This window comes from Doryrhamphus excisus, chromosome 3 (genome assembly GCF_030265055.1).
Source record: "Doryrhamphus excisus isolate RoL2022-K1 chromosome 3, RoL_Dexc_1.0, whole genome shotgun sequence".
Taxonomy (NCBI): domain Eukaryota; kingdom Metazoa; phylum Chordata; class Actinopteri; order Syngnathiformes; family Syngnathidae; genus Doryrhamphus; species Doryrhamphus excisus.
The window spans coordinates 17628910-17650106 of NC_080468.1; the positions used below are offsets into that span (position 1 = coordinate 17628910).

The following is a 21197-nucleotide window of genomic DNA, read 5'->3' on the forward strand; positions in this document are numbered from 1 at the left end:
AAAAACACCGCAAATAAGACGCCGCTTTCCGCGCCCCCGCCACGCCCGACCGTGCGGAAAGAGGCTTAGACGGGATGACTCCAGCCGGAAGAGTCGGGCACGGATGTGATGGTTGGGTAGCTCGAGGAGATGGAGGGTGGAGATGGGAATCAGCCTGGAGGTGGGGGGGGGGTTATCGCCAACAGGAGAGCTTGGCCACAAACTAACCGTCAGACCCGGATGAACTCCACGGGTGTCTGATGGGGAAAAGCAAACGAGGTAGCAACACGGCACGGTAAACATGACATGTACAGCCTTCACACCTTGTCCTTGAATGCACCATCATTGCGTCCAGTGGCGTATGATAATGATAATAGAAAATGTCTTTTTTAGAGTTGTATTTTTACTTTCTATCGCTTATAAATGAAATATATGAAAAGATAGTAATTAAATAGTAGTAATAGTTGAGCAATATGAAAATGTTATTGAATGAAACACTAATTGTAATAAACTACAGTATCCACACTCTTAAAAATGCTGGGTTAAAAACAACCCAATCTGGGTTGTTTTTCAACCCAACGCTGGTTAAATATAGGACCAACCTCGCGTTGGGTTATTTTAACCCAACAAGTTGGGTTGGTTCTCTTAACCCAACAATTGGGTTGTACATTGGGTTGTTCAAATGACCCAACGCTGGGTTCATATTAACTACACGGCTGGGTTATTTCAACCCAGCAAGTTGGGTTGCCAATATACCATATATATTTATATATATATTTTAATTATTATTTATTTATTTTTATTGTATGCTAATACTATTAATAATATATTACAATGATAATGACACCAATGTAACAATAAAATATTTATTAAAATTCAACATTTCCAGAACATACAAATATAACAACTCACAACATTTCCTTCACATATGAACAAATTATGTACAAAAAAAATAACATTTTAAGAACGGGTGAGGGGGACAGCTATGAGAGAGTGATATATACATAGAACAAGAGGCTCTGTGAGCAGCAGCACAAATGGGTAGGCGATTCTGCCTGCTGCAAGTATTCCACCATGTTAGCTCCGACCTACGATGAGAAAAGAAAAAAAGGTAAGTATTTTGTAAGTATTTCTAGCAGTGCAGAGCAATTGTCATCAGCTCTCTACTGAAGCTATTTCAATATATATTCTACAGGGAGAAGTATGACACCTGTAAATTCAATGGCGTGTTGTTCAACAATTTATTCAGGGGGTTTGGCCAGTCTTATGTTTGGTCTGTGGTTTACATGTCACACATCACTATGGAGTAACAACTTACACCAAGTTACAACTTGTAAGAATAGTGCTTCATGAAATGAGAAACACAGCCAAATGTTACGTTGTCACACATTCCACGAAATACAATCTTTTCAAGTAGCTCCTCATAAAAAGAGTCCTTCTTTAAAACTGTGTAAAAGAACAACTGGAGTCATTTCACAATTCATTTACATTTTAATTTCTATTGAAAGGTAAATTACTTACGGGCTTAACATCGATGAAGGCTCTCTTCACCTCCTGAATACTCGCCCGGACCAATTTCCTGCCCTTTTTAAACACAGGCGGAGGGAGCAGGATGGGCAGAAGCGTCAGGGCGACTTCTCCCCTGGCATCTGTAGGACAATTATGGGTGTCATTACCAGATTGTTGAGAACATGAGTTTTAAATAATATAATATAATATTACAATTTTAGATAAAACTGTCTTGTTTTCAATATGTTCCACTACTGTGCAGTGTTGTTGTATTGCAATCAACCCTAACATAATATTAAGAAAATGTCTCGATTATGTTTACTTGGTCTATTTTAAAACACAAAAACACACCCCAAACATTTTTTTTACCAATTGGGATCATAATGTGTACCATAGAGGGTTTGTCAGTTTGTCTTTTTGACTATAACAGCAATATATATTGGAATCACAAGATGGATCACAATCAAAATCAGATCAAATTTTGGGTATTGGTACAAGCTACGGTGACTGACCCACCGCCATTTCTTATGTATAGAACATATAGTAGGCACAGTAGCTACTGTAAAACAATACCCATAAAATGAAGGCATGAAGATGACTTACCTTTCAATCAGCCCTGGTAGCTGCCTCTCAGTCAATTTGGAACTGATAAACTCATCCATAGATGCTTTTCAGCGAACTGAAACATCACAAAGAGGGTCCATAAGAACAAACATACCATGAAATGAAATAAGATTCAGTAGTCCAAACGCATTCTCTACATTTATATGCGACTTACAAAACTGTCGTCGAATTCGCGCCCAAACTAGTTGAAACTGCTAAGTATACAGTGGACTATCGGTGGCTAACGGAAGCCCGCTAGCATGCAGCAGTCTAGCTTAAAAAAAACACCGGTTCATCAGCACGCTCGTATTAATTCACGAGATTCATTAACTTGATATCACATAAAATGGCAAATTGACGAGATAACTGACGTTGTCCTCATAACTATCACACATAGTGCACGTCTCTTGTAACTTCAACAACATAGTTTGGTTCCTCCATAGCTCGCCAGCGAATGTGTTCGCTTGCCACTTTTGGAGGGAATGGAAGTTTGCTAAGGTTACCGATCCATTCCTGAAGCTAGTACTCAACAGTGCTTCACGAACTTACATTTTAACAAGTTTATGAAGCTTTATATAATAATATAAAGTCAATTCTACGGTAAAACAATAGTGGGCATGTAACAAACCTTGCTCCGTGCTGAAATTGGTCTCCTCAGATGAAATGTGGGGTCCGAACGAAGTAAGTTTGTGGGCGGGGCTTTGTTGCTCGTGTTCAAAATTCTACCCAACGCTTTGGGTTGTCCAAAATAACCCAGCACAATATAATGGAAATCACAACCCAGCAGCAAATAACTCAGCACCCAACAGAGATAACCCAGCGAATTGGGTTCTCAGAATACCCAACTCAATAAAAATAACCCAATTAAATGACCCAACAGGCTCAACCCAGCGATTGGGTCAAAAAAATAACCCAGCATTTTTAAGAGTGCATAAGCAAAGACACAAAACAGGGTTTGTCCTGGGAAACCAGGGCGTTTGGTCACCCCAGCTTGTTATTCTTCATCGGTGGTGATGTTATACATGAAGTGTGTGTGTGGGGGGGGCATATTTAGGCATGGAATAGGGATGTGAGCAGTGGCAATTGAAGAGAGAAGGGGAGGGTGACTTTATTGCAAATGTTGATCCTGACTCAGAGTGGAACGTCAAGCTATCAGGAGGGTTTGGATGGGGGGGGAGCTGATGAAGACATTCCCTCCCCCGGCTGCCCTTCATGGTAAGGACTGCCGTGGGGGGGGGGGGTGGGGGCGGAGCCGCCACGTCTGGCATTCTGGGCTACTTGGCAGCATCGAAGCTAACCCGGGCGGCCGTCACAAATGTCAGCCAGTGCATTAGCATTTAGCCGCCACGCTCGGCTGTCAGTCCGCGTTTATCTTTGACACCTCCTATGGGCCGACGCCTCACCTCGGAAACACGCCCCCCCCCTTTAGGAGTTAGCCTTTGCGCTAATAATTTATCAGCCCTCGACACTCGTCACCCGCCCCGCCGGCCATTAGTCATTCTGGAGCGGGACGTGCCAACGGTTGGCTAATTGCTTTCTTTGACATTGGCACGTGTGACGTTCATTCCCCGCCCTGCAGGGGGCAGCGTGGCGGAAGGAGTTTGCTTTTGTTTTGAGGCGCGGGCCTCGCTGCTATTCATCAGCAGCGATATCTCCCAAAGTTGGTGGCCAAAGATTAATGATGGCGCCGGAGTGGCATTTGCAGCAGGAGCTACATTGATCCGCGGATGCTCGTCGTCTTGTTTACCCTGCAAACAGCCTGGAAATACGAACGCCGTCTCCCTCCTCCTACTTTCCCGTGGTTCCTTTTAGCCGATCCGAGCGCTGATGGAATCAACTCGCGGTCAGCAGAGACTTGGGCTATTGCTTGTAGTCCCGAAGGAAAGAGAGGTCTTATTTGAACTTCTCCTGCAGCTCCTGTTTGGCCGCCTCTCCTTGGTGCTCAGTCACTCTGCCAGCTTTTGGGATTCAGTCCGTTCGGATGAGTCTCGCTTTTGGCAGGCTGATGAAAAGCAGTCGGAGGAGGTCCGCTATCATCCTCCCGCTCCTTTTGTGCTCGGGTTTGTTCACGTTCCTGCTTTTGTTTTGCTTCTCTTCTTCTTTTACTCCACGGGTGTCCAAAGTGCGGCCTGTGGCATGTTGTAAAAATAGAATTTAACCAAAAAAAATATTTTTTTTAAATAAATGCAGTGTTATGAGAGTAAAATTGTCATATTTTTGGAAAATTAGGTGTGCGAAAAATGATATAATGTTACTAGAATAAAGACTAAATATTATATATATTGAAGTGCCGAAGAACTAGAGTCTGAGGCGGAGTGTCGAATTTGGGAGAAAACTTTACCGTCTCAAAAACCACAACAGGAAGAAGAGAGAAAACCCCTCTCCCTCGCGCCCACCCCTCCGGGTGGCAACCACTCCCCTATCGATCGTTCCGGGGTGAATTATGTACCGGTAACCAAGCACTACAATATAAATATTATATATATAAAATAAAATATTATCCCTCTTCCACGTACGACACAATGACAAAAAAATAAAATAATTTTTTTTTTTCTCCCTCATACTTTATTAGAATGATGTCTCCTCTGACTTTTAACAATGCCAAACAGCGCCCCCGTGTAAAGTCCAGGCAGCATCAGGTATTGCAGGCAGCTCGGAGTAGGCTGCAGTTGCGTGTGTCAAAGCGTTTGGCCGTCTCCGCGCTTATTGCCGTTTGAAGTCGCTAATTAACCCCCACAACAAGCATCTGCTGGCTCAATGGAGCGACGCTGAGCCGCGAAGATGAATAAATAAGTAGATGAATAATTGAATAAAAGGCTCGACAAAGTAAAGACACTTGATTGTCGTGGTGGCGTGAAGCGCTCGTGCGGAGGCTTACAGGTGAATCAAAGACATCTGTCAGTGTGTCAACTTGTGATCTTCCTCCTCCTCCTCCTCCTCCTCCTCCTCCTCCTGCCGTAGCTCCTCACTTTGTAGTCGCTACCGTGCATTTAATACCAAAGGCTGCACTGTCGCTGCCAAATAAGGAACAAAAGTCCTTCATCCTCCGGTAAACAAGTCAGGACCGGAGCCCCCGCGCCATCTTCGCCGGCACCTCCGTCGGCCCCGACATGACTCAGCTTTCCTTTACAAATGCCTGATTTTCTGCTACTTATCACTCAGCGGTGACATTAAAAGGTCACGCAAAGTTGAAAGGGAGAAAAGTAGGAATATATCGTTGATATGCCCCGAAAATATGAACATGCGTTGGGGAAGCGTTTCGCCGATTGCATTCGTTTGTCGCTGACCATGAGCCACGCCCATAGCGACGACATGCCGTTTTCTGTTTTTGTACATTTCATTCATTCATTCATTTTCTACCGATTATCCTCACGAGGGTGGCGGGGGTGCTGGAGCCTATCCCAGCTGTCTTGGGGCAAGAGGCGGGGTACACCCTGGACTGGTGGCCAGCCAATCCCAGGGCACATATAGACAAACAACCATTCACACTCACATTCATACCTATGGACAATTTGGAGTGGCTAATTAACCTAGCATGTTTTTGGAATGTGGGAGGAAACCGGAGTACCCGGAGAAAACCCGCGCATGCACGGGGAGAACATGCAAACTCCACACAGAGATGGCCGAGGGTGGAATTGAACCCTGGTCTCCTAGCTGTGAGGTCTGCGTGCTAACCACTAGACCACCGTGCAGCCTAATTATTAATGACTTTATTCCCATAATATTTTCAGTGTATTCACTGAACATTAGAACCTAATTAAAAAAGAAAATATTATGAATATTTGAATATTTAATTTGCTTCATAATATTACTTTTTGTTCATTAATTTTCTACCGCTTATCCTCACGAGGGTCGCAGAGGTGCTGGAGCCTATCCCAGCAAGAGGCGGGGCCCACCCTGGACTGGTGGCCAGCCAATCCCAGGGCACATATAGACAAACAACCATTCACACTCACATTCATACCTATGGACAATTTGGAAAACCGGAGAAAACCCACGCAGAGATGGCCAAGGGTGGAATTGAACCCGGGTCTCCTTGCTGTGAGGTCTATGCGCTAACTCGTACGCCGTGTAGCCTCATTGTACATTTTGTTTTTCCATATCTTTTGTTCTTTTGACTCCGGCCTCACAGCCGTGGTCCTGATCCGATCCGTCTTGCCGCAAAGTGCTAGTCACCCCGACTCCGCTCTGGCTGCGTAAACGGCGCTGGCGAGAGCAGTACACAATAACCATCCTTGTATACAGGAAGTTCTTGGAAACAGCCGTGGCGTTGTGGATTTCGCTGTTTTTTGACGCCATATGAAAACGTAACTTTTTTCATGTTTATTAATATTAATAAGAGTGCTCCTGCCAACGTGCATTTCAATCTTCCGGAATGCTTCTGGCAGCCCCCCACGTCCATACGTCCTAATCATCTAGCACCCCTCCCTGCTAATTGCTGTAACCGTACGGTCCTGGCCGTGGTCGTACACCAAGCTCCACATGACTTTGTCTCTGCTGATGCTTTTCTGGCCCGTTATTTATAGTCTGCGTACGTCAGGACCAAGGCGATGCTTTTTCCGGACTTGTCCGCCCCCCCCCTCCCCTTGCGAGGACAGCTCATTTACAGAGCCGCCTGCTGGGTCGCCTCCTGCACGGCCGCCATTTACGCGCCACCAGCAGCTGGCCGTGTTTAGAAAACCCTTCCAGAGAGGAATGAGCTGCGGGCGAAGACGCGCTGCTGTTCTGTGCTGACGCGGTATCGGTGCGCAGCGGCGGGAATAGCTTTCAGCGGTAAAATAAAACCTCCCACGACTTCTCTTGATGTCGGCGCCAGGAAGGAGGGGTAAACCTTTCTAATATCCACGTGGCGTGCGGACTAAAACATATGCATATAGATGTCACACAAAGCGCTATCGAGGCAGGTAATTGCGTCGACGGAATGAAGGGCGAAGTGCACGCCGACATTAGTCTGCATTCTGGCTCTCCATCGCCACTCGCTGACTGGATTCCATTAGAAGCCATTACATCTAAGAGCCCTCGCGCGCTTCAACTACACAAGTTGGGGACGGGGTTGGGGGGGGTAATCCTCATTGAGCGCTTTTTGGCATGCGTCGGCCGCGTGGGAGCCGTCACGGCGAGGCCTGGCGCTCGCATAGTCAGATTGCAACGACTAACAGACCCCACCGAGGCCCTAATGGCGGCTCTTGTGTGCGTGTGCACGCCCGCACACACACGTGCTGGAGATGATGATGGGGGGGGGGCATCATGGCCGCTGAGCGGAGGGCCCTTGTGGCGCTTGGCCGCCAGTGAAGTGTGCAGGGGTTGCTCGTCACAGAAAGTGCACGTGAGCGTGGGTGTGCATGACCGTCCGGTGGTGCCCCCCCCTCCCACCTTACCATTTTAGTCATTGTGGAAATAACTGTATATTAATATTATACCTCTTATACCTCTGCTCTTTGTTATGCCCACACACATATTATTTCAGATATTTTATGTTTGACTTTTTATTCATTTCATATAAACATTAAAACAGCAATAATAATAATAGAAGCCATGTGAGCTATTCTAACATAAGAAAACCAATTAGTATGAGCTAGCTTACAATGCTATCATTGGGATACTCCTATTTCCACTATCAAGCCCTCTAAAATAAAGGTTGCATGGTTTGATATCCATACTGAGATCATACATCTTAGCCTATTCGGATGATTTAAAACACTAGCCAAACTTCTTCCTGAGGCGCATTGATACACGGAGAAAATTCCGCAGACGGCAAACCAGCATCACGTTAGCGAGGCGCTGTGTTAGTCGGCCAGATACAGTAATTTTTGGAAATGGGACACTGTCGGTGTTTTTTTCTATGATTTCCCATTATGTCTGTTGTTAGCTAGCTCATATTAACTCCTTTTCATGCGCTGGAATGCACAGAAAAGGGAATGAAATATGTTCATGTTTCACAACAGGATTGGGAATGAAATGCAGTCCCCTTTTAACAACAAAGTTTCTAATTACAGTAAACCTCGGATATATCGGATTCAATTGTTCCCACTGGTTTTGTCCGATATTAGCGAAATCCGTTATATGCGTATACCGGAAAATGTCCGTAAATGGGATTTTATCCGTTATAAAAAGGCACTTCCTTGACTATGTTTCCAATGTACCTGGACTGGGCAATGAAAAGAGACGTAAGGTAATGAGAATTTAACTTTATTGGACTCTGAGCATAACAAATTGTTAATTAAGCTAGGCCCTGTTCCGCCCGTCAGGCCTACGTTATTTCCAATAGTGAGGTTAAGATCTCATTCAATAAATCCCAGGGTGTTTTCTGCCAGCGTTTGCCAGAATAACCCAGTTTCGTCGGCATTAAAAATATACTCTGCTTTAAAACGTCTCAGAATGTCAGCTAGCTTCGGAGCGCCACGATGCGGCCATCCGATATATGCGAGGGAAATTTCATGGAAATGCATTGGAACGGGACTGGAGATTTTGTCCGAAATAGGCGAAATCCGTTATAAAAAATCCGATATATGCAATGAATTTTTATTGGAAATGCATTACAGAAAAATCGGTTCTTTTTTATCTGTCCGTTGTGAGCGAATTTCCGATATATCCGAGGTTTACTGTGTATCACATACATGTATTTTTTTGTCATATTTTGCACCTATTAATTGGACTTTCATGGTTTCCTACGGGGAATAATTGAGTACATTTTGTTATCCTCATCACTTTGGCGCCAATCATTCAGGACGTGGCCTTCCTTTCCGATTGTTCTGGAAGTCAAAGCCCGACACGCGTTGGTGTGGGCGAGCACGGCGTTCTCGCGGCGTTCTCACAGCCACTTCACCGCTCTCCTTTTTAAATATCACCGCCGCTTCTCTAGCGGGATGACATTTTAAAAGCAACACCAGACCTTTGGCGACACGCGCCCGCCGGAAGTAAGAGAAGGATCTCCGTTGGAGATCTCCGGCGCCGAGCGTTAAACGGCCGCTTTAATTACGGCAGAGTTGAAGTTAAGACGGGGAAGCATGTCAACGCGGGCCATGAGATTCATTTGCGCCCCCCCCCCCCCTCCCCTCGCTAACACAGGAAGCATTTAACTTGTGACACGCACAGACAGCTGTGAATGCCAGGCGTGTGCACGTGTGCGTGTGCATGTTGGCGTGTGGGAACATAAGCTGCAAAGCCGTTGCACGGCTTCATCGATTTCCGTGCCCCCTTGGCACCTCTTTTCACATCCCTCCCCGAACCCCCCCCCCCACTCTCCATCCGCCCCCTCTTTTGGCCCATCGCCCGCGATGATGCTTCACCTCGCTAACCGCCGGCTGAGCAGGAAGTGGGCGGCGGCCTGCTGTAGAGGAGGACCTCCCGAGAGTGTTGAGTAAGGTAGGTCTCGTGACTGCGCCTGAGGGCTGCAGGGTTGCGGGGTCGACTGTGGTTTCGGTGGGGGCTGGATGGGGGGCGGGGGCGCGCCGGGGTGTCCCATCGATTGCACTGCAAAGCGCATAAAGAGAACGCGGCGGAAAAGCAGCCGGAGAGATGAAAGCGGCGCCGGAGGAGGGAAGGAGTGATGACGGAATGGAGGAGGCCACAGGGAAGTTGGCCTCAAAAAAACAATGTCAGACGTGTTCAAATCCCGCAAAACAACAAGGAAGCAAAGCTACGTGTTTACCGAAACGGACCGAACCACCAGAACCCATCAGTCAGATCCCACCCACCTTTGGACTGTGTCACCTGATTGGCTGCCTTGACAACCACGCTCCTGGACGCCGCTCCATCCTCCAGATTAGCTCACTTGACATTTGACAGACTTAGCTATGAATATATTTGAATACATCAAAGCGCGCTCTTTTGGACGCCGCCGCCGCCGCCGCTCGCCGGGGCCCAGCTGCGGCGCCCGGATCCTCCATCACAGACCGGTTAGCCCTGTCTCGGCTAATTAAGGCAGGAAGCATCTGCTTGGAGCTGCTCACATGTCACACCTGCTCCCTCCGCTGGACGGAGGGCATGTCGGACGCACGCCGGAAGAGCCGAGGTCAGCGGTCTAAACTCCGTGGTATCGTTTTGATATTGCCCGATATATGAACCGGCGACAATGCCTCATGTCAAAATTTCATTATTTAAATAAAAATGGTCAAACGGTAACACATTTTAATCCGATTTTAAAATGTATTGACAGGATTATTTGACAGGAGCCAATCACGAGCTAAAAATAAACTAAGAATAAACCAGAGAGAGGCCGACGTCATTGCAGCGTCATAAACATGTGCTCATATTGCCGATGTTTGCATATTAGCATACACACCATTTGAGTGTTAAATTGCTGTGTGATGAATATATTGTTAGTAAAGTGCCGTCTGAAGATGACGCTGTAATGACCTTCTGCCATTTCCAAGTAGGTTGACACCCCCGTTCTGAGCCACTGATGGCTCCCGATTGGCCCAGCCAAAGAATAGCTACCGTTCCCTCGCTGACTCGACAATTTAGTAGGTTCTGGAGTAAAGGAGACGTCACAAGATTTTAGAGTTTAGACATCGATTAGCCGCACCGCTGTATAAGCTGCAGGGTTCAAAGAGGAAAAAACGGAATTCAGTCCACTTCCTATATCGATTTTTTTTTTAACGATATGGATTTTCCGTACGCATCCCTCCAGGCCAGTAGTTGGCCATGTCGCTTGGCCCTTGGGAAAGGTGGAACTGCTTGTCTCCACAGATCATCTTCATATTTAAATATCCTTGGCAGCTGTTGCGTGGGTTTATCATTTCATTAGAAAAAAAAAACATTTGGGCTGACGCGTCTCGCTCCGATCGGGTCACGGGCGGTTATGTTTGCGCTTCAGTCTTCTCTGCATCTTGTTGTCGGCTCAGGAAATGCAAAAAAAAAAAAACAACAACCCCAAATCGACTTCAGGCTAAAATCTCTGCAGCCGAAACACAGCTGATGTTTCCCAGGGCCTTCCTGCGGCTGCCACTTCCTGTTGGGAGCTGGCTGTCACCTTCCTCTTCGACGGCGTCGGCTGATTTCCAATGTAAAACCGTCTCATGGGACTCGGTGACAAATGTATGGATGTGGAATATCTCCCAGCCATGCTCGGATTTAATGAGCTCCTCCAGGCTGGACCTCCCCTCTGAGTGACTTCTGGAAAGTTCTCCGTGTAGCTTTCAAAGTGGGACGTTCCAAATATCACTCATCGGGTACGCTTCGGATTGTGTGTCATTTGCGATGCCTTCATCTCTTAAAGCGCCCTCGTCGTCAATAGCACCTAGGACACGGCGAGGGGTCCAGACCTTTGCCCCTCCGCGGCCCCGCACGCCGCATGTCATCGATTAGCCGTGACGACCGTTGTGCCAGGACTCGCTTTCGGGCAGAGTGCCATAAAAAAAAAACACACTCAAATGTCAGCGGGTCAGCGTGAGCGCCGAGCCGAGCGTCTGTTTTTCCTACCCCCGCCTCCCCCCCCCCGAAGGCGGAGAGAAAAAACAAGCTGTGACTGTCACTGAGGGTGATGGAGGCCGGTCTGAATGGGAAGTGTCGTTGTTTGATAGCGCGTGTCTCCAGTGTGCCGCGGCCGTCACTAATCCATCACACGTATTGATCCGCTGAGACGCACACACACAGACTGCGGTGTGTTCAGGTGCCTCGGCGTGTCATTCATCCTTCTCCTCGCATCGATTCTCAGCTGAAATATACCGCTGTTTATTCACAATTCAGGTTGTGGCGACCTGCTGGAAGACATATTGATTTAGTTTTTTTACACTTGTTTGTGTTCGCACTACATCAGTAGACTTCATAATATCAGGATTATTTCATTAGGACGGCAAGAACGCGATTAGAGGCTTTAAATAAGATGAAAGACTACTCTATATTAATAATCAATTCATGAAAACAACCTTGCCCGCCGCGTCACGGCTAAGGAAATGTTGCTCTTTCATAGACTAAGAAATGCTGCAAACGTTAGACCAGGGGTGTCGAACTCATTTCGCATCGTGGGCCACATACGGCCTAGGGAGATGTCAAGTGGGCCGGACCATTAAAATGATACCATACTCTGCTATAAATAACCAAAATATCCTTTGTTTTGGTGTAAAGAAGCACAAGAACATTAGGAAAATATTGAAATTTAATGAACTATCCTTTTACAAAACATTTCATGAAACACCTCATATTTCCTTAGACCAGGGGTCAGCAACCCACGGCTCCAGAGCCGCATGTGGCTCTCCAGCCTCTTTGTTGCGGCTCCCTTTGCAATGCTTGAATATTTTTTAGCACCCGTGTGGTGAAAATGCACGTCTTTGTTATGAGTTTACAAAAATCCAACTTTGTGTGAGACCATGAATGCATCCTGACTGAGTTCTGACTGGTGACTGAATGAGCAGACAGGATGCTATCCAGTTCTCTCTGACTGGTTAACATGAAGGGAAATGAGTAACACTTTGAGTTATTTGAGTTATTAATTATTATTAATGAGTTATTTGACGATTCTAAAAAATAAATTAGAGCTCATTTAAAAACAAAAGTTTATCTCCAGTACTAGCAAGAGTACTCCAACTCGTCTTTTTTTTTCCCTCCAATGTTGTTTTAAACGTACAACGTTTTGCGGCTCCAGGCTGTTTTTCTTTAGTGGGCAAGTGGGTGAAATGGCTCTTTTCATAGTAAAGGTTGCCGACCCCTGCCTTAGACAAATGTGCAATTTACTTTTATCATTCACAAATATGCATTGAAAATTTGTTCACCAAGGTAGGTTGTCCCAAACATGCACAAAATTTTAGCAGCCAGGGCTGTTAATTTGGGGTACCCTGGTAGTTTTTCGCTGTGATGAGTCTCGTAGTGGCGTCGAATATTATATTCCTTCAATACCGAACACACCAAGCACAGAGGGTTTCCGTGCATCTCTGTAAATAAATAGGACGTGGTCCATTTTTCTTTGAAAATTCTACACTCCTTATCTACTTTTCTCCGTTTGGATAACGACATTTTGGCTAATGAGGGTGTAGCGGAGAGGTAGAGACCAAGGTATTAACAACGTCGTAACAAGCAGCAGATGGCGCATTGATACCGTCTGCTGTTTTCAGTCTGTCTCAGTGATGCGGCTTGTCTTCTACTCTGATGGAAAGAGTGCGCCCCTTAGCGGATAATCCATGAATTGCAGCGAATTAAAAATATTAATTCCATGTCTTTTATGCATTTTTTCCACTTTCAAATTATCCTGCGGGCCTGATCGAACCTCCTTGGGGGCCGGTTCCGGCCCGCGGGCCGTATGTTTGACACCCCTGCGTTAGACAGTACCAATCGCATGCCAGAAACCGTGGAAAAATGACATAATAAAGGACATATTGTACTGTATTATAATTTATTGCATATATATAATTTATTGTCGTCATATACAATATCCTCAAATCATTTTAGACTGTGCTGTAGGGCGTTTCCTTTAGAAATCACTCAGGTGAGACTGAGCTGTAATTCAGCGGGTATGCTGCAGAGGGCGGTCTTGGTTCCCAGCTTGGTTGGAACCAGGAAGAGAAAGCTCCAGGAAGTGTTTGCAAGGTTCCCGTATGGACTACATAAATGATGAATAAGTTATCACATGATATTCCCCCCTTCAGTAGTCATGGTTCCCTCGCCACACTATCCAGGTTTCAGCCCTGAATATGCCTCACTCACTCAATGTCTCACTGCAACTACGGTGCATTCAAGGACCTGCCAACAAAGTGCAACATCTCAAGGCTTCATGGAAAGCAGAATTAGTGAATAATAAAAACATAAACATTGACAAAATGTGGGTTTTTTGTATCAGTAGTCCCTTTTCCAATGTCGTGACATTACCTACATTTAGTATACAGGTGAGAAAATCCAGCGCTCCTTTTTTATCCTGCATGTGATGCTAACCTCCCCTGAGCTCACATTCGCTTTCCCAAAAAGGCATTTCATGTGCCGGCTGTACCAAATGCTCTGTGATGAAGGGGGAAACAAGCGAAAAATGTTTGCTACCTCTGTGATATGGAAGTGGTTTGCTTTCAGACACATGGAGTAGCCGAGCATATATATGCTATATATTAGCATATCAACAAGTGTGTGTAGGCGTGAGCTAATGTTGTGAAAGCAGTTACCCTCAAAAACTGGACTAGTGGCTTGCTGCGCCATAGGTAAGCATACTCTTCATTTCATTATTTGTAATGATATTGGTTAAGGGTTGTAGCATTTTCATTATACAGTAAACCTCGGATATATCGGATTCAATTGTTCCCACTGGTTTTGTCCGATATAAGCGAAATCCGTTATATGCGTATACCGGAAAATGTCCGTTTTACGCATATATGGGATTTATATCCGGTATATGCGTAAATGGGATTTTATCCATTATAAAAAGGCACTTCCTTGACTATGTTTCCAATGTACCTGGACGCGCAGGCAACGCTGCAAACGCTGCAAATGACGTCGTATAGCGGCCTGTCACGATTCAGCGAATCTGGAGCGCCACGGTGCGGCCATCCGATATATGCCAGGGAAATTTCATGGAAATGCATTGGAACGAGACTGGAGATTTTGTCCGAAATAGGCGAAATCCGTTATAAAAAATCCGATATATGCAATGAATTTTTATTGGAAATGCATTACAGAAAAATCGGTTCTTTTTTTATCTGTCCGTTGTGAGCGAATTTCCGATATATCCGAGTCTGATATATCCGAGGTTTACTGTATCGTCATACATCCCAAAATATTGGAATACATGCCCGGGTTCATGCTGCCCAACTCTACTTACGGTAATGTGAATTGAAAACGAATTGAAAACCAGGGAACATTTTTTGGATGTTTTGGGGGTTTAAGGACCCCCAAATATATTGTTGGCATTTCTGTGAAATGAAGTTGTTCTTTCACAACATTTCTCGCTTGGGGGTCTACCAAAAACCACACTAATGTAAGGATGTCCAGACAAGGACTTAGTTTTGGTCATTTGAGAATTCCATTTATAGGAAAACCACTCCTTTTTTGGGGAATTTTGTGAATCATTCACTATCCTGATGGGAGATTGCTTTTTTTTTGTAGTGTGCTCAGTAACATAGTTCATTCATTCAGTCATTTTCTACTGCTTATCCTCTCTAGGGTGGGGGTATGCTGGAGCCTATCCCAGCTGGACTGGTGGCCAGCCAATCCCAGGGCACATATAGACAAACAACCATTCACACTCACATTCATACCTGTGGCCAATTAACCTATAGCATGTTTTTGGAATGGGGGAGGAAAGTGGAGTTGCCTTTTTTAGCTGTTTTCTTATCTTTAGAATGCAGTTTCCAGTATTAATAAGAATTGTGATGGTGGGCAAAAAGTGTGCATGCAAAAGTCGTGATTGAAAAGTGACGCTGTATCATTTCACGCGTCTTCAGAGGAGCTGCCGTCAAGATCCACACAATATGGAAGTTACTTCCCTGACGCTTGCATTGTCTTCTTCTTCAATGAAGCTATCATCCTCGCTGTCACCGTGGTTCGGAATAGCGTGACAGTGAACGCATCACCGGTGGTGAATGCGGCGAAGGCCGTGCCGGGGCAGGAGAGGTCAGCAGGTGGATGGGCGCCCGGCGTGTCCATCCCCGTCCCTCTTTCGACACCCCCCCCCTCAAAGCAAGTCCCCCGTGGGTCTTTTGTACGGTGATTTGCGGTCCCGCCGGCACCCCCTTGTTTCGGCACGCTGACCTTTAAAAGTGAGTGATGGCGCCTCTTATTGCGCGTGAGGCAATAACTGTCTGCACACGGCTAATCTTCACCCGCTCGTCTGTCAAATCCTGTTTCCTGCACGCCGTCAGGACAGCAGCAGGCGCACGGCGCACAGTGGCGCTCGGTAACGACGACGAGCGGGAGCAGTGTGGGGGGGGGGGGTGGTTGCTGGAAAGGTCACAAATCTCAGCACCTGAGTGGAAAGGTTAAAAGGCGGAACTCAAAATAGCCCAACATGGCGGCCGCACGCCAGTACCTGACGTCAGTCTACAGCCCAAGCGAGGTCACATGACCTGGGGATCAGCTAACCACGGTAGGTTTATCCAGGTACGGGTCAGAGGCAGTAGTATCAGTAGGGTCAGTAGAAGTCCAGACTTCCAGTAGGAGGACCTGAGACATCATCTCTCCGGCATGTCCTAGATCCGCCCCGGGGCCTTCTCCCAGGTGGGCATGCCTGGAACACCTCACCTGGGAGGCAGCAGCTCAACTCTGAGCCCCTCACCCCATCTATCAGGGTGAGTCCACTGATAACCACGGCCTCGGATTTGGAGATGCTGCTTCTCACGCCCCAGTAAATGCTGAAGGTCACAACCCAATGAGGCCATCAGGACCACTAGATCCTAAGGTCCCCAAACTAGACTGCTTTGACGCTTCGGCTGAGCCTCGAAATCCTCCAGTATCCTCCAGTGCCCTTGCAAGGGTGTTGAGTTGGTCCAGTGTTCCTCGACTGGGACAAAAACCACATTGCCCCTCCTGTAGTCTCACCCTCCAGTCCAGAACCCTGGAATACATTTTCCTAACGAGGTGGATGAGTGGGATCCGCTATAGTTGGAACACACCCTCCTTTTTAAAAGGGGGACCAGGACCAGCCCTGCCAGTCCAGAGATACTGTTCATGGCCTCCATGCAACGTTGAAGACACGTGTTAGCCAAGACAGTCCCTGAACATGCAGTTTCTTTGGGGGGGGGGCTCCTAAGGCTGAACCCACTACATGTTTACGTTCCTTAAATCGTGTTTGGAGGGCAAGATAGTATCTGTGGTAGAACGAGAGAGCAATGTGATATCAACTTCCCCGTGGGACAAAGACAAGCTCCCAACTAACTGCAGTGACAAAATGCCACTGTGCAAAGAAGTTACATTTGGAGTCTGAGGACCAGAAGCTAGGCGGATAACAAAACATGGAAACAAAGACGGCAGAAATGTTCCGACACGGACCGCTTGCCGATCCATTGGAGCATCCCGAATTATGCTCTCTCTTAGTCATCCGCAAACGGCTCCACTCTGGACAGTTTTCCAAACAACCTGCCTTTAGCGGTTGGAAAAATATGCCTTTTTCAAGTATCCGTAATGGTGTGGACATAGCCTGTGTAGCTTTTAGCAGCTAATTGGCGATGCTAACACAGGAAAGTCTATTGAGTCGTTCCTTTGAGAAGCTTTTTACTTCACTTGGGTCAATAATAAAAAGAACCGTTGATTCATTTCTGTCTTCTTACCAAAGAGAAATGGATAAATATCGTCTCTGGAGGGAAATTAAGACTTTCAAATGACTGAATTATTATGCATTATTCTAAAAATACATTTGAATGATCTCAATAAGACGGAATCAAATCCCCCATGTTTGCTTTTTCAGTGAATGGGGAAAGTGAAACAGACGCCCATAAAAGTCTATTTTTGATGCTTTAATCAAGCCTGGTGCCACAAAGCAGACCAGAAAAATAACACGGAATCTAACTGCACCACACGGACCATGCGGTATCACAACAAACCATTACACACCAGTACTCCCACTGTGTAGTCCACGTGTTGTTTCGCCTGCACTGAGAGTGAGGTCGGCGCTCTGCGTCAGTAAGGTTTGAAAATGCCAAACTGATATTCATCCCTCCTTTTATGGCAGTCAATTGGTCCCAGACCTGACTGTGATAAGTGGATCTTCTCACAGTCTGATTCCTTGGTTATAGACCCAATATTTGGGGACTTGCAGCACACCTTCTAAATATAGTTTTTAACATTGTTAGAGCCCTCTAGACATAAAATAACACCCCTATAGTCACCTTTACACTCCTGCTATGAAATATAGCAGACATGATAAATGGAAATAAGACATATTAGACATAGAAAACCTGTTTATGATCTTCTTAACACTTTTTATCATTGGCGCCCTCTTATCAGGAAATAACATCCCATAGTTACCCTTTCATTCTTATCACCCATTATAGTTGAAATAAGAGAAAATAAGACACAAAAACCCTGTTTATGGCCTTCTAAATACAGTTTTTAATATTAATAGAGCCCTCTAGACATAAAATAACACCCCTATAGTCACCTTTACACTCCTGCTATGAAATATAGCAGACATGATAAATGGAAATAAGACATATTAAACATAGAAAACCTGTTTATGATCTTCTTAAAACACTTTTTATCATTGGAGTCCTCTTATCAGGAAATAACATCCCATAGTTACCCTTTCATTCTTATCACCCATTATAGTTGAAATAAGAGAAAATAAGACACAAAAACCCGGTTTATGGCCTTCTATATACAGTTTTTAATATTAATAGAGCTCTCTAGACATAAAATAACACCCCTATAGTCACCTTTACACTCCTGCTATGAAATATAGTAGACATGATAAATGGAAATAAGACATATTAAACATAGAAAACTTGTTTATGATCTTCTTAACACTTTTTAACATTGGAGCCCTCTAATCAGGAAATAACATCCCATAGTTACCCTTTCATTCTTATCACCCATTATAGTTGAAATAAGAGAAAATAAGACACAAAAACCCTGTTTATGGCCTTCTATATACAGTTTTTAATATTGGTAGAGCCCTCTAGACATAAAATAACACCCCTATAGTCACCTTTTCATTGCTGGTACCCAATATAGTTGACATACAAGACATAAAATCCTTGTTTTTAGCCTTTTTAACATCGTCTTTGAATGCGTCTTTGAATGCTTCATGAAGAGGATAGATTTAAAAACGCTGATGGAGTGAAGCTGAGAAATGTGAAGTGCGATGTGGCGAGGGATTCCGGCTGAAGCCTAATTCCGGAGATCAGAAGCATTCTTTGCTAAAGGTGCTAAGCTTTGCTAAAAAGCTGAGTATGAATGCTGAAGCGTTAACAAGCTAGGAGGGAGGAGCGGAGGACCAGAGAGCAACATGCTAATGCTTCTCTTTCTGTCATGTATTCACTTGAGCAAATTTATTGTTGCTAATTTGGTGTTTTGGTAGCAATTTCATCTCGCGCTTCATCACTCCATCACTTTTCGCGTCTGTTTCCAAATTGCCAGCATCAATTCAGCCGGCGGAAGGCAATTAGAGGCAATTAGGCTCGTCCAGGCCGAAACAAATCTCTTTGTCTTTGCGAGGCAGCGACAAATGAACGCAGTCCGCCGGTTGCGTTCATCGAGGAAAGCTTCTGAGGACGCTTGCGTGTGCCGCGCCGAGTCCCGACCCGCTTGCCGGCACCTCCATCAGCCAGGTGGAACTGGACAAGTCCCACGCTGGCAGGGAGCTAACCTTGGAGGCACTCAAGCCGTAAATTGACAGTCGGAAGGCTGCCGGCTTTTAGCCGCAACCTTGACGGCCGATACGGCGTCTGCAGCGGTCAGCCAAAAAAAAAAGGAAAGAAAAGAAAACGCGGTGCAGAGTGAACTCCAGAGTCTGCCCGGAACCGAGAGCAAGTAAACAGAGCAACGCGGAGGAGAGGAAATAACTTCAGCCCACACATGCGCCTACACCGACGTTGCCATGGGAGACGACTGTTCCGTCTCCAGCGCTGTCTCGCTTTCAGGCCCGCCGTCCCTTTTTAACCGCCTCACACTGACTTGGACGGGACTCGCCGCAAAGCGCTCCTCCGACGTGCTCGCCGTTTCTCACCACACATCACCCCTGTTGGCCTTTTCCACCAAAACATGACCCAGACCGGGACCAAGGAGTCCGTATCATTCCACGGAACAGAGCGTCCAATTAGCCCTCGCGTTGGTGGCTTAGTGTGACAAAATAGCCCACCATGGGGCCACGGGCAGGCCCATTCCAATAGGACATCCCAACTCCAATGACAGATATACATATATATAATATATATATTTTATATTTGATGGTCCGACCCATCTAGATTTTTGGGGTCCTGTACCAATTCGGATATTAGGGAATTAAACAATTCCGATAAGATATATTGGCTGATTGCATCGTTACAATATCCAATCATAAAAAAAACTGCTTCTGATACAGTAGCCATGTACTCTACCGAGTATTTCCCAGTCTGATCATAAATATATCAGCTGCTCAAGTTTAAAAAAAAAAAACACTGACCAGTATGAATATTTTTGCAATATCAGGGAATAAAAAATTCTGAGATTTTAATAATTAAAAAAACAAACTGGATTTGACTTTTGATGAGCTGGGCTCGACCGTTTTTGATACGAGGAAACAAAAAAAAGCATAGCTTCAGTTTTTGTACATTTCTGGACTTTTGCGCTGCCTTTTGGAAGTAACTGTAACTCTAGTTACAATTACTAACTGTAACTGTAGTTACAATTACTAACTGTAACTGTAGTTACAATTACTAACTGTAACTGTAGTTACAGTGCTAACTGTAGTTACAATTAGTAACTGTAGTTACAATTACTAACTGTAACTGTAGTTACAATTACTAACTGTAACTGTAGTTACAATTACTAACTGTAACTGTAGTTACAATTACTAACTGTAACTGTAGTTACAATTACTAACTGTAGTTACAATTAGTAACTGTAGTTACAATTACTAACTGTAACTGTAGTTACAATTACTAACTGTAACTGTAGTTACAATTAGTAACTGTAACTGTAGTTACAATTAGTAACTAACTGTAGTTACAATTAGTAACTAACTGTAGTTACAATTAGTCACTGTAACTGTAGTTACAATTAGTCACTGTAACTGTAGTTACAATTAGTCACTGTAACTGTAGTTACAATTAGTAACTAACTGTAGTTACAATTGGTAACTAACTGTAGTTACAATTGGTAACTAACTGTAGTTACAATTGGTAACTAACTGTAGTTACAATTGGTAACCGTAACTGTAGTTACAATTGGTAACCGTAACTGTAGTTACAATTGGTAACCGTAACTGTAGTTACAATTGGTAACCGTAACTGTAGTTACAATTGGTAACTGTAGTTACAATTGGTAACTGTAGTTACAATTGGTAACTGTAGTTACAACTGGTAACTGTAGTTACAACTGGTAACTGTAGTTACAACTGGTAACTGTAGTTACAACTGGTAACTAATTGTAGTTACAACTGTAGTATTAGTAACTGTAACTACATAGTTACAATTAGTAACAGCAACTACAGTTACTGTAAACACACTCCTGCCACATTTGGGTTATTATTTCACGGCAATGATGTGAAAAACATG

At 45.0% G+C, this 21197-nt stretch overlaps 1 protein-coding gene and 1 long non-coding RNA gene across 2 annotated transcripts in view; one reads left to right on the forward strand and one right to left on the reverse strand.

Annotated features, from left to right (window-relative positions):
- Positions 1 to 21197, forward strand: part of celf2 (cugbp, Elav-like family member 2) — a 230630-nt gene that overhangs the window by 3062 nt on the left and 206371 nt on the right. The gene's annotated exons all lie outside the window — the stretch shown is intronic.
- LOC131126628 (uncharacterized) lies at positions 623 to 3010 on the reverse strand. Its single transcript, XR_009129207.1, has 4 exons — positions 2720 to 3010; positions 2092 to 2167; positions 1501 to 1628; positions 623 to 1067 (listed from the first exon to the last, which is right to left on the reverse strand). It is a non-coding gene; the product is annotated as an uncharacterized LOC131126628 (long non-coding RNA).